The sequence below is a fragment of the Labeo rohita genome, chromosome 14 (assembly GCF_022985175.1).
Source record: "Labeo rohita strain BAU-BD-2019 chromosome 14, IGBB_LRoh.1.0, whole genome shotgun sequence".
In the NCBI taxonomy this organism is placed as follows: Eukaryota; Metazoa; Chordata; class Actinopteri; order Cypriniformes; family Cyprinidae; genus Labeo; species Labeo rohita.
Window position 1 is genome coordinate 7,344,176 of NC_066882.1, and position 13,066 is coordinate 7,357,241.

Consider the following 13,066-nt stretch of genomic DNA (forward strand, 5'->3'; position numbering starts at 1 on the left):
TACCTGATGTTGTAAAGGACTTCAAAAACACACTTCACAGTTATTTGGAGGCCTTCAGAGGAAAGGAAATCCCCTCAATATGAATTCCTATCACCCTGATCACAAGTTGTGGAGAGAAAAGTAAAAGTGTGTCAAGAATTGCCCATTAAACATTTCACTTTAAAGAGAACCCTAGATATTAGGACTTGCTTAATATAACATAAATGATGTCTTTTACTAAAATATGTAGTAAAAAAAAAAACACTAAAGATTTCTGTTATTTATAAAAATCCATATTGTTTTATACATATTTTGCACAATGGGGGGGGTACCATTATTTTGATAATGTGAAATGGTTGCAATCGGTGAGCTACTTGTGCTACCTGTTGCTATTTTACCACAACACAACTCAGAAAATAAAATAGTGATACACTGCTTTCTTAGCAATAAGAAGAGAAAAGAATGGGAAGATGCCTGTGGACAAATAAGACCTGCGTCTTTGTTTTCTCCACTTTAGCCCTAATGTCTTTAAAGGGGTCATCGGATGCCCATTTTCCACAAGTTGATGATTCTTTAGGGTCTTAATGAAAAGGCTATAATATACTTAATTAATGTTCAAACAACATGTAAAAGTGAAGTTTGCATCCGATGACACCTTTAAGGCTTTTAGTAGAGAACAGATACTGAAAGAGCTTATAAATGCTAGATGCCATCCTGACAGGATATAAAAGGTGAAAATAGCAACAGGTAATGCCAGTAGCTCAGCGAGTGCAACCATTTTACATCGAAATAATGGTGCCTCCCATAATCCAAAATATGCATAAAACGATGTGGTTTTTTAAATAACATAAATCTTTTATTGGTTTTTTACTACATATTTCAATAAGAGACATCATTTACATTATATTAAGTCAAGCAAGTCTTAACACCCGGGGTTTACTTTAAGAAAAAATGGCTTGTGCAATCCAACTATACTCCAAGGAAGATGCGAAGCGATTTGCTGAGGAGACATCCATATTTATCATCACTTTAGAGACATGTTGTTTTTACAACAAAAGACAGAACATGTAAATTAGTGAAAACTAAATCCTTGGCTGTTTTTGAGAAACCAACATCAAAATATATTTGATGTGATTTCCCTTCTGTGCTTCCCTTGAGTACATGCCCTCAGGCCTGTAAATTTCATTGGAACGTCTATGACAAACTCAAATGGCTTGAGATCAAATGTACAAAGGCAAGTTATCAAAGGAGCTCTTTTTACATGTGCTTTGTAGTTTTTATCTGTTAAATGTAGTTCATAACACACATTAAAGTATCTTAAAGAGCTCAGAAGACCACAAGATGAAAATAAGATTTAATATCGGATGAAAGATGTGTAAAAGTTTTTTCCAACGAGAAAGAAGAGTTTCAAGTCTGATATTAACAGGTGTCAATAGTGTGGCATTTTCAAGCACTGAACAAAACCCAAAGCTGTCACAGAAAACCCAATAAATAAAACCAACAGGATCCACGGTTGTCGGCTTTTTGAGGATGGATTTTTTTTCGGGCCTTATCAGGGAGCTCAGGTACAGAAGTTAATCAGTGGAGTACAAAGGAGGCCTTTATTTTGGTGAAACCTCTATGTTCTCCGATATCAAAGGCAACACAAGCTAGCACAACAAGATGCTGCACAAGGTGATAAGATGTATACCATCTGACATGCAGAAGAATTTCTAGAGGGAACTCGGTGAATTAGAAATGTGAGATTCTGATATGAAAAGGTCACTCATTAGATGCAGTTCAGGTCAGATCTCTCTATGGGCATTTCCCATATTAAAAAAAGTACATAAATAGTTGTGTATACACTGTTAGAAAGTTTTGAGTCAGAAAATGAAAAATGTTTCTTAAACTTATATTAGTTTCTTATACTAGATTAATTTAATGTGACACTAAAGACTGGAGCAATGATTGCTTTGCATCACAGGAATAAATTGCATTTTAAAAATATATTTCAAAACAGGTATTTTGGATTGTAAAACTATTTTGCAATATTACTTTATTTTTGTTCAAATCAACATAAGTAACTTAAAAACAATGAAAAACCTCAATCCGTTAAACAGCAGTGTATATGTGGCAGACGTGTCATCTGTAATAAGCTTTTTTTTTACATTTTAGATACTAAAACTGAAGACCATAAGTAAAGAAATAAGTTTATTTCACAGCAATATAAATTAGATTATTTAGATTATTTATATGTGTTGTGTTTTTCTTCCTTTGAACTGAATTGCTTTAATTGGGGGTTAAAATGTTATTTCTAAGAAGTGCTTGGATAAACTTCCTGTCATCTGAATTGAAGTTTGGCTCCTGAGACCAATCTGACCCCAGTGTAATTATCTGGAGGGGAATTTGTTAGGCAGACAGGTATAGATGGAGTTCCCACCAACATATAGTGCTGTGGTCTTGGGTAATAGATGAGCGTTACAATGACATCCTTTTCCTTCAAATAGAGATTTTAAATCAAAAGTCATTATGCTGGTTAAGTTTCAGTTAATCTTTTAATACCTTTCCCATTTAGATCCAGTGGAGATATCGTGATTGATTAAAGACGAGTGAGAAGCTGAAGAATGCATGTGCCAGCGTTTCCTTACACAGCAGGGCTCAGAATGACCCAGTGCTTTAGATGTTAATTATCCCACAGTAATGTATGCACACCCCCCCACTGCCCTCTGCCCCGCCATTCCCTGTCAAAAAAAAAAAAAAAAAACAGGAAAATGAATAATAGACTTTCTTTCATACATATTATTTTATATTGTATTCATTCACATTCATTTTAGCACTAAAAAGTAGTAAAAATCAGTGCAGATGTGAGAAAGCGTGTGAGAATGGAGTTTTATTGCATGCATTATTCATTATTACACGCAGTTAACGATAGAGTTGGGTTTTAACAAATTTCACGATTCAGTTTGATTCTGATTCACAAGCTTGCGGTTTGATTCAATATTTTGGGTTATTTTGGGGTTTTGCTTATTTTGGGTAAATATAAGGTAAACATGTCAAATTTTCTCAAGGAAAAAAACTCTCAATAATGCTGTAAAATATACATGACAGTCAGTTGGTATTACATATTAGGTTCAAATGAATGGATTTGTATACAAACTCAAACTCAATTAGACTGTTTTTTATATTAATGGAGTTACTATTACATAATTATATCTCTATATATTTCTATTTAATATTATATTATATAATACATAATTATACTGCAATTTGTTTTTTGAAATAAAAACATTTATTCAAACATAAATAAAACATTAAAGAACAGTAAAAATGTAATGAATATGTTGGTACATATATTTAGCAAAAGAGTTCATTTTTCTAGCTGACCAGTGAGTTCATGGTCACCTAATATGTTTTTTCTGAAGTAAATGTGACCTTACATGACATGATTTACAAGCTATTATATATTGATGTCTTTGCTCGGTTTTGAAATACTAATTGGATGATTACATGAGACAGTATACAGATTTCGAAACGTTGCACTCTTTCTTTTAACATACCTTCGGGTGTTTATTCATGTTTATTTCATGATGTAACTGCTATTATGGCGGTTATGATTAGTTCATGAGCGCGTCATGTTGCTGCTTCTCTTGAACTAAGGCGCAGGGTTGCCAGATTTTCACAACAAAACCCACCCAGTAGCAACTTGAAACTAGCGTTTCGGCAGGGGATCCCCCAGTAAAATTTGCATTCCAGTGACTAAATATCACATCATTGGGGTCGCTTCAACCCGCGGACATAAAATACAACCCGCAACAACAGTATTAAAGTAGGCCAATTCCGCGGGATAATCACGGACATGGCAACACTCCTGAGGCACTACAGCGATCTGTCACTCCACATTAAACAGCGCCAAAATGGCATTTACTGTTTGAATTCTGTAATAGAATGGACAGAATTTAAAATCTGAGACTTTGTTTCATATAAAAAGTAACAAAGCACAAAGCTTTTTGCAATTTATTGGATGGGAGGGGCTGTACAATGTTCGTTCATTAACTGAAAACAGGCTAGACTAATCGATTCATGGGATTTAAGAATGATTAAAATCAAGTAATCTGTATACACACATACATATATATACAGGTGCATCTCAATAAATTAGAATGTCGTGGAAAAGTTCATTTATTTCAGTAATTCAACTCAAATTGTGAAACTCGTGTATTAAATAAATTCAGTGCACACAGACTGAAGTAGTTTAAGTCTTTGGTTCTTTTAATTGTGATGATTTCGGCTCACATTTAACAAAAACCCACCAATTCACTATCTCAGCAAATTAGAATATGGTGACGTGCCAATCAGCTAATCAACTCAAAACACCTGCAAAGTTTTCCTGAGCCTTCAAAATGGTCTCTCAGTTTGGTTCACTAGGCTACACAATCATGGGGAAGACTGCTGATCTGACAGTTGTCTAGAAGACAATCACTGACATTCTTCACAAGGAGGATAAGCCACAAACATTCATTGCCAAAGAAGCTGGCTCTTCACAAAGTGCTGTATCCAAGCATGTTAACAGAAAGTTGAGTGGAAGGAAAAAGTTTGGAAGAAAAAGATGCACAACCAACCGAGAGAACCGCAGCCTTGAGAGGCTTGTCAAGCTAAATTGATTCAAGAATTTGGGTGAACTTCACAAGGAATGGACCGAGGCTGGGGTCAAGGCATCAAGAGCCACCACACACAGACGTGTCGAGGAATTTGGCTACAGTTGTCATATTCCTCTTGTTAAGCCATTCCTGAACCACAGACAACGTCAGAGGCGTCTTACCTGGGCTAAAGAGAAGAAGAAATGGACTGTTGCCCAGTGGTCCAAAGTCCTCTTTTCAGATGAGAGCAAGTTTTGTATTTCATTTGGAAACCAAGGTCCTAGAGTCTGGAGGAAGGGTGGAGAAGCTCATAGTCCAAGTTGCTTAAAGTCCAGTGTTAAGTTTCCACAGTCTGTGATGATTTGGGGTGCAATCTCACCTGCTGGAGTTGGTCCACGTTGTTTTTTGAAAAACAAAGTCACTGCACCCGTTTACCAAGACATTTTAGAGCACTTCATGCTATCTTCTGCTGACCAGCTTTTTAAAGATGCTGATTTCATTTTCCAGCAGGATTTGGCACCTGCCCACACTGCCAAAAGCAACAAAAGTTGGTTAAATGACCATGGTGTTGGTGTGCTTGACTGGCCAGCAACTCACCAGACCTGAACCCCATAGAGAATCTAAGGAGTATTGTCAAGAGGAAAATGAGAAACAAGAGACCAAAAAATGCAGATGAGCTGAAGGCCACTGTCAAAGAAACCTGGGCTTCCATACCACCTCAGCAGTGCCACAGACTGATCACCTCCATGCCACGCTGAATTGAGGCAGCAATTAAAGCAAAAGGAGCCCCTACCAAGTATTGAGTACATATACAGTAAATGAACATACTTTCCAGAAGGCCAACAATTCACTAAAAATGTTTTTTTTATTGGTCTTATGAAGTATTCTAATTTGTTGAGACAGTGAATTGGTGGGTTTTTGTTAAATGTGAGCCAAAATTAAAAGAACCAAAGACTTAAACTACTTTAGTCTGTGTGCACTGAATTTATTTAATATACAAGTTTCACAATTTGAGTTGAATTACTGAAATAAATGAACTTTTCCACAACATTCTAATTTTAGATGCACCTATATGTATAATATTTTTATCCAGCCCTAGTTAATGATCTGTAATACTATTTTTTAGCATGACAGACAGAACGCCCTTTGCTTGCAATAAAAAATAAATAAAAGACAGCTACATTGCTAAAATTAGACTCAAGGAATGAGTTGCATCAAATGTTACACCAGATTTTGCACACAAAAAAACGCGCTGACAGTTTGTGTAGAACCAACAACATAAATAAAATATGATTTTAGGCCTATATCTGCACTGGTCCCAAGAGATTCCTTCATGGGATGCCATAAATAGTACCAAACATGTGCAGATCTTGAGCCGTCCCAAAGAAAAAAAAAGTCTTTCATATGTCAAAAAAACAGCTAGACTTTGCACACATCTACAAGAATGTTCTATCTCAGTCAATAATTCCAGAAACTCTGCGACTCTGACTTTACATGGGCCACTCTAACACGAAAAACAGTGACAGCTATTCAGATTTATTCCAAGCTTGTTGCAGATGTGTAAGAATCAGCAGATCAAAGTAGCTCTGTGTGCACATTAAGGCTTTTCTGAGGTTTTGAAGAGCTGAAACGCTGCTTAGTCTGACATTCCCCCTGTCACCATCAAACAAAAGCATCTCTCTCCCTTGAGAAAGGGGTGTGAGCTTTGAGATGAGCTTCAGCGATGTGACCAATCACAACAGTGTACACAATCCGTTGCCTTGAGGCGAGAAACAGTAAGGTTTATGTTGTCACTTTCAAGACATCATATGTTTTTCTTCTCAGTGTTTCTGCTTACATTCTTGGGCGCTTGTCGAAAAAGCAAAGAAGTGAGGATTTTTGATTTGCTGTAAATGTAAAAGCACCGGTGATCATGGGAATACATTCCTTGCCAGCATTAGTCATGTATGTGCAGTTCTGTGTTTAGGGTGACCATGAAGCGTTCACAAGAAAAACAAGCAGGGAATTAAACATGTAGTGATGTCTTGCTGAGAAATCCCACTCTGTCAACAAGAAACAGTTACACCATGTTCAAGAGCAGATATAGTGTTCCTCGCTGCAGTCTGCTGTGTGGACCTGAGAGCTGAATAATGTCTAAATTACAACTGGAACAAAAGATTCTTTTATGCAGGGAGCACTGGGCAGAGATGACAGCTATAATATTGGCCTCTGTACATACAGGTAACATTCTAGGTAAGAGGAAATAGCCTTTTTAAGCTTGACATTGACATGCAGAACTGATAACATAGGGTTAGTGTGTGTTGTGGGATATATAGGGGAAACATTAGATGGCATTAATGCTGTGCTATGCGGCGTAGATAAGAAGAAGAACAGCAAACATCTTATTTTGTGAAAGTGTACACTCCACTTGGTTGCTTTAGACCATTACTGACCTGAATAATATCATATGCAATGTTTACAATGAATGGATCCACTGTAGCAATACTTTTTAAAGGTGAACTTTAAGGTGCTATCTATGCTATTCATTTAGTGATTTATTTTTCATTTTTTAATTTAAATCTAAATTTTTGTTTAAAACTAGAGAAATAAATTTGGGGTTTGAATATATGGCAATTTATACATCATCTAAAAGCTGAAATAAATAAGCTTTCCTTTGATGTATGGTTAAGATAGGACAATATTTGGTCGAGAATCTGAGGGTGTGAAAAAAAATGAAATATTGATAAAATTGCCTGGATAGACAGGAATGCAACTATCACATTCAAGGCCCAGAAAGGTAAAGACCAAGACCATAAAATATGAAGCAGAGTGTAAAACCGTATTTTAATGATTTCTGTTTTGTCATGGATTTGGAAGCACATGTTCTTGGTTTTGAATTGGACTTGACCCTCTTCTGGCCTCGGCCCTAAACAAAAACCCCAACAATAAGACGATCTGAAATTCATGTTAATTTTTCAATTCAACTTTCAGCTCAAATTGTTTTAATTTGCTATTTAAATGTTTGTATTAAACTACAGAAATGTAAGATTTTTTTTATGTTTTTGAAAGAGGTCTCTTATGACACACCAAGCCAACTTCAAAGAATTAGCGCAACAAATTCTGATGGTTTTGTCGCTTTGTGTCGGCAGTGTCTGGACCAAAAAGCTGCACTTGAACACAAACTTACATGTGCGTTCTGTGCCTGCGTGAGAGTAATTAACTGTCTATATCAGCAGCTATCAATAGTATACATTCGTCATTTAAAATGAGAAACTGAAACAAGGATATACAAGATTTACAATCTTAAACATCCATGGAGCCTTTCAAATGCAGTAAAGGTTCTTTAGAGTCGAAAAAGGTTCTTTAGATGTTCTTCAAAATGGTTCTTTTAGGAACTGTTCACTGAAAGGTTCTTTGAGAAACCAAAAATGGTTCTTCTATGGCATCACTGCAAAAACACCCTTTTGGATTCTTTATTTTTAAGAGTGTATACGAAACGTAAACAAATGTTTGCTCATGTTGTTATGAAAATATTAGCATATTGGAATGCTTGGGATAGATCAAGTAACATTATAACTTCTGTTTATACTGCCTTCGTTTACTTAGGTGACTCGTTTTCATCACTTTAGCTTTAATTCTTGGGCACTGGCTCGTTCAGTAAGCTGAGCATCCAATCAGAGTTCTCAATCGCCCCGACAGCCCCGACATTTTGAGCGACGAGTGGACATGCTCACTGACTGCCCGAAGTTAGCCGACCGTCGTGGTGTGTCCTGGGCTTTACGCACACCACGACTGCATTTATTTGATCAAAACTACAGTAAAAACTGTAATATTGTGAAATATTGTTACAATTTAAAAATATATGTTTTCTATTTTCATATATGTGACCCTGGACCACAAAACCAGTCATAAGGGTCAATTTTTTCCAAACTGAGATTCATACATCATCTGAAAGCTAAATAAATAAGCTTTCAATTGATGTATGGTTTGATTAGAATTGGCCAATGTTTGACTGAGATATCACTGTTTGAAATCTGGAATCTGAGGGTGCAAAAAAATCTAAATATTAAAGTTGTCCACATGAAGTTAGTAATGTATATTACTAATCAAAAATTGAATTCTGATATATTTACAGTAGGGAATTTACAAAATATCTTCATGAAACATGATCTTTACTTAATATCCTAATGATTTTTGGCACAAAAGAAAAATCAGTCATTTTGACCCATACAATGTTTTTTGTGTGTATTGTTACAAATATACCATGCTACTTAAGACCGGTTTTGTGATTCAGGGTCACACATTGTAAAAATGTATTCCTGTGATGGCAAAGCTGACTTTTCAACATCATTAGTGTCACATGATCCTTCAGAAATCATGCTAATATGCTGATTTACAGCTCAAGTAACATTTCTTATTATTATTAGTGTTCAGCTTAATATTTTTGTGGAAACCATGTTGCTTTTTTCTGGATTCTTTGATGAACAGAAAGTTCAAAAGAACAGCATACTTTTAAAACAGAAATCTTTTCTAACATGTCTTCACTACCAGTTTTGATTAAATTAATGTGTTCTTGCTCAGTAGCAGTATTATATATATTTTTAAGACACAGGTTGAGAAAAGAAATGCTCATGAAGAAGAAACTTCAAAGAGACAGAAGCTCCGGTGCTCTGTCACCAGCGAGTGCCTGCCTGTCAACCCATGCTGCATCTCTGCCAACTCCGAGCCCTTTCAGCTGCCCCCTGCTGCCATCATCATGGTGCTGTGGGAAAAAAATAACACAAAAAACTGATGACAAGCTCCTTTCATGACACTTATCATTGCATTCTATCTCAAATCTAGATGAGCCAGACAAAGCACCACCAGTCCCTAGACCGCAAATCAGAGCGTAATCACTCTCAGCATAAGGAGTTAGGCTCATATCACACTACCTTTATTCCTGTATGTGAAGACCTCCGCCTGGTGGTCCACACATCTAGCCTGAATACCGCATGATGATGCTTGCCTTTATCCCAAAGAGATATCTTGGTGTTTTAACATTGGTTTAACAAATAAGGAAGAACAAAGTCTTGCCGCTGATCCTCAGAGACAAACACACACTTGCACGCTACTTTTACGTCGCTGATGGATACATTGTGGTGTTGGTTTCAAGATAGGACAATAAAGGCCTATATTTCATCAGCACACACAATGTCGCAGAAATGCGGGCCGCAGTCAGAACAGCCGAGAGTCCGGCGTGTGCTTTGTTTGTGCACTGACATGAATTGCAATTTCATCATTTTTTCATTCCAGTGAATGACACATGAATGATGCCAAGATTAAAGTTTCTGCACCAGTCATGTCAAAACATCCATTATTTCAGCTGACATACCAGCACATGGAAAACTTCCCACAAAGCTTTTCTTTGGTGTAACATCTCAACCTCAAACATCAAAGAAGACAGGACCGCAAAAACAGTGGGCATGAGCCGTTTCAAAAGACGAGGGAAGCCCCATTCACACTCTTAAGACCCGGCCGCACCTTCAGTCTCTTCACTAGCAATGAGTTTGTTCCATCTGGGACCACCTGGAGGATGATTTTATATTGTTAAACAGGCTTTGAGATCTTTGTGGCTCTCATACTCACGGACAAGCATCCGTGTCTGCAAAGCCTACTCCGAAGCACAATCCTCCTGCATTGACCATTGATCTCGGCGGGCTGTTAGAAGATGTGTATCGTAAACACAGAGGGCAAGATGAAGGTGACTGGGGTTCACATGGATCACAAAGCCCCCCTGTGCGTTTAAAAGCCCCTCTTAGAAGGTGCTTTCCTGTCAGTTTTAATGTGGATCTGCCTGGAGGTGCTGTTTCAAGTTCATATGAAAAGCTCTCTTCAAATGGAATGAGTGCAAGGAGAAAAAAAAAATCACTTTGCATTCTGAAGCCATGACAAAGTCTGACATTGAAATAACTCATACGCTACCAGTCAAAAGTTTTCGAACAGTAAGATTTTTAATGTTTCTTAAAGAAGTCTTTTCTGCTCAACAATCCTGCATTTATTTGATCCAGAGTGCAGCAAAAACAGTACAATTTTGAAATATTATTACTATTTAAAATAACTGTTTTTTTATATATATATTTTAAAGTTTAATTAATTACTGTGATTTCAAAGCTGACTTTTTAGCATTATTACTCCAGTCACATGATCCTTCAGAAATCATTTTAATATTCTGATTTTCTGTTCAAAAACAAATTATTATTATTATTATTATTATTATTATGTTGAAAACAGCTGAGTAGAATTTTTTCAGGTTTCTTTGATGAATAGAAAGTTCAGAAGAACAGCATTTATCTGAAATAGAAATCTTTTGTAACATTAAAAAGGGTCTTTATCATCACTTTTGAAATGGAATGATTAATTTCTATAATTTCTTTTAAATATATATATATATATATATATATATATATATAAAATTATGTATATATTACAAAAAAAAGAAATATTTACAAATATGTATTTATTATAATTTTTATAGAATTTATATATCATATATAAATAAAATATTTTGTACATAAATATTTCTCTTAAATATATACATGAATGTGCTTGTATTTATATATAGGCACAATTATATATATATATATATAATTATATATATATATATAATTATACACAGCACACATACATATATATTAGGCAAACTTTTATTTTGTATGCGATTCATTGCGATTAATCATTTGCCAGCCCTAATATATATATATATATATATATATAGATATATATATAGATAGATAGATAGATAGATAGATAGATAGATAGATAGATAGATAGATAGATATTATACTGACTCCAAGCTATAATATAATATGATATTACAATATAATATTATAATATATAAGCTTTTTATTTCAGATAAATGCTGATCTTTGGATCTTTCTATTCTTCAAAGAATCTTTACTTTAAATGTTAATAATAACAATAATAATAATAACACATGTATTTGAACATGCTAATCAGCATATTAGAATGATTTTTGAAGGATCATGCGGTACCAAGGACTGGAGTAATGATGCTGAAAATTTAGTTTGATTACAAGAATAAATTACATTTTAGTGTAGATTTAAATAGAAAACAGTTATTTTAAATAGTAAAAATATTTTACAATTTTACAGTTTTTGCTGTTCTTTGGATCAAATAAATGCAGGCTTGGTGAGCAGAAGAGAGTTCTTTAAAAAAACATGAAAAATCCTACTGGTCAAAAACTTTTGATTGGTAGTGTATACTACTCAGTTTATTAATAACTGTCAAAAATAAAAATGTGTAAAAATTAGAAAAAAAAATTGTCTTCTTTCCTCGTTTTCCACTTTTTTAACTTCTATCTTTAATAATTGTTTTTATTTCTTAGAATTATCTCACTGCATTTGATACAGTGAGATAATTCTTTCTTAAAGGGGTCTAGAACATGCTCTCATGCTTGGTGGTTCAAAAAACAAATTATTTTCACATAATTTACATTACTACAATACCTTTCTCCCAGCCTGGCACTAATGGCTTGATTAGTTCCGGGTTTAATGAAGGCCCGCCTTCCGAAAAAGGAAATGTGTTATGATTATGATAACTATCCCAGTGCGTTGCGATTGGCTACAGCTTAGATGGTGTTTCAGTACTGCCACGCCCCTTCAAAGCAGTTAGCGCAAGCTAGATTAATAGTGAATCTTGCGTTTTAAATATGGATATTTTTCTTACATAAATGCATCGATTCACTACAGGAGACCCCCGGGTGCCATGTGAGGCACTTTTTATTATGGATGAATGCACTGTATATGAGATATACAGAATTTATATTACATATAAAATTATCCTGTTATCATTTAAAACTGTGCTTATTTTCTTTTGCGAAACATAAAAGAAAATATTTTGTTAAAATGTTTTTTCTCCATACACTGAAAGTCAGTGGCCACCAAAACTCTTTGGTTACCCACACTCTTCAAAATATGCTCTTTTGTGCTCCAGAGAAGAAAGAAATTTATACTAGTTTGTAATTGGACGAGGGTGAGTAAATAATTAAAGTATTAGAGTATTTTCATTTTTTGTGGACTTTCCCTTTAATAAAATAAACAAATAAAAAACCTACATGCCTCTACAACCATTTTCAATATAGCAGCTGAATCTCTGAGCAAACGTTTCAAGCTGTAATGTGGTTATGATGAGCTGTATGCACTTACAATACAATAAAAGGCATTTGTATTTGGCTCGAAGCCAGCCTGTACTTTCCAAATGTAACTACGGCACTTTCCCGATTGGATCCACTAGTGCTGCTTCGGGAAACCCCTCATCCAGGCCAAAGGTTGTTTTCTCAAAGTATACACTGCACTTTTGCAGCAAAGATGCCAGGTGTTAAATAAATGTTTCTAAATACTAGTTTCTACCACGTTTCCTGTGAATGACAAACATAAGTTTGCCCAAAGCATAATGATAATGATTTGATTTTGTAAACAGCAACAAAAGTGGTT